General features: G+C 45.6%; 1 long non-coding RNA gene across 1 annotated transcript; it reads right to left on the bottom strand.

Moving 5' to 3' along the window:
• Window positions 1-761: 761 nt before the first annotated feature.
• On the bottom strand, window positions 762-1,196 carry LOC122544970. The gene is made up of 2 exons (XR_006310477.1): window positions 1,006-1,196; window positions 762-931 (listed from the first exon to the last, which is right to left on the bottom strand). It is a non-coding gene; the product is annotated as an uncharacterized LOC122544970 (long non-coding RNA).
• Between the last annotated feature and the right edge of the window lie 31 nt (window positions 1,197-1,227).

The following is a 1,227-nucleotide window of genomic DNA, read 5'->3' as shown; positions in this document are numbered from 1 at the left end:
CTATCAATCACCCCTCAATTTCTAGTTATACCCCTTGTAAATGCTGATATCATCCAAGAAAAAAAAATGTCGACTTTCACTGTCTACCCTATCTAATCCTCTGATCATCTTGTAGGTCTATCAAATCCCACCTTAGCCACCTTCTTTCCAATGAAAAGTTAGTCTCAGCCTCCCTCACAAGACCCTTCCCTCCAAACCAGGCAACATCTTGGTAAGTCTCCTCTACACCTTTTCCAAGGCTTCCACATCCTTCCTGAAGTATGGGGACCAGAACTGTACACGATATTCCAAGTGTGGCTGCACCAGTGTTTTGTATAATAGCAGCATGATATTGCTGCTCCAAAACTGAAACCCTCTGAATGAAACCTAACTGTATGCCTTAACAGCACTATCCACTTGGGTGGCAACTTTCAGGGATGTACATGGACTTAGAGATCCCTCTGCACATCCACGCTACCAAGAATCTTTCCATTGACCCAGTACTCTGCCTTCCTGGTATTCTTCCCAAAGTGCATCACCTCACATTTAGCTGCATTGAAGTCCATTTGCCACCTCTCAACCCAATTCTGCAGTCTATCCAAGTCATTGTGCAACCTGTAGCATTCTTCCACACTGTCCACCACTCCAACTTTAGCATCATCTGCAAATTTACTAACCCATCCACCTATGCTTGCGTCCAAGTCATTTATAAAAATGACAAACAGCAGTGGTCCTAAAACAGACCCGTGTGGCACATTAGTAACCAGACTCCAGGCTGAATATTTTCCAGGTTTCTGTCTGGTTTATTTGTATTCAATGTCTACAGGTCAATCTCGTGACATGGGGACAGACCGGGCTAGGTTCTTCATTCTGTACACTGCAGCCACCAGCATCAACAGGAACACCAGAAACCCAACAGCTACTCCAATCAAAACAGGAGATCTGGCAGCACCTATGGGGAAGGAGGAAGGGAGTTCAGACATTGGAAAAGATGCTCAGGTGAACTAAACAAGGAACATCACTTACCATTCTCATTAAGCAGCTGCTTAGACTGGCTGTTCTCAACTTCCAGGAGAACAACTGGACCAGGAGCACTTACCAAGGTCCCCTCATGGAGGAGAGCACTCCTGCGTGTCCCTGTTGGAGAGGGACAGGAGATGATTAGAATCCATGTTGACACTACAGCCAGGATGCTCTATCCTTGGTAATTGGATTGAGGGGATATTCAGATCAGGAATGGAGGAGTTG

The sequence above is a fragment of the Chiloscyllium plagiosum genome, unplaced genomic scaffold (assembly GCF_004010195.1).
Source record: "Chiloscyllium plagiosum isolate BGI_BamShark_2017 unplaced genomic scaffold, ASM401019v2 scaf_67301, whole genome shotgun sequence".
In the NCBI taxonomy this organism is placed as follows: domain Eukaryota; kingdom Metazoa; phylum Chordata; class Chondrichthyes; order Orectolobiformes; family Hemiscylliidae; genus Chiloscyllium; species Chiloscyllium plagiosum.
Note: the sequence above shows the minus strand (reverse complement) of the source record. Positions and strands in the feature narration are given on the sequence as shown.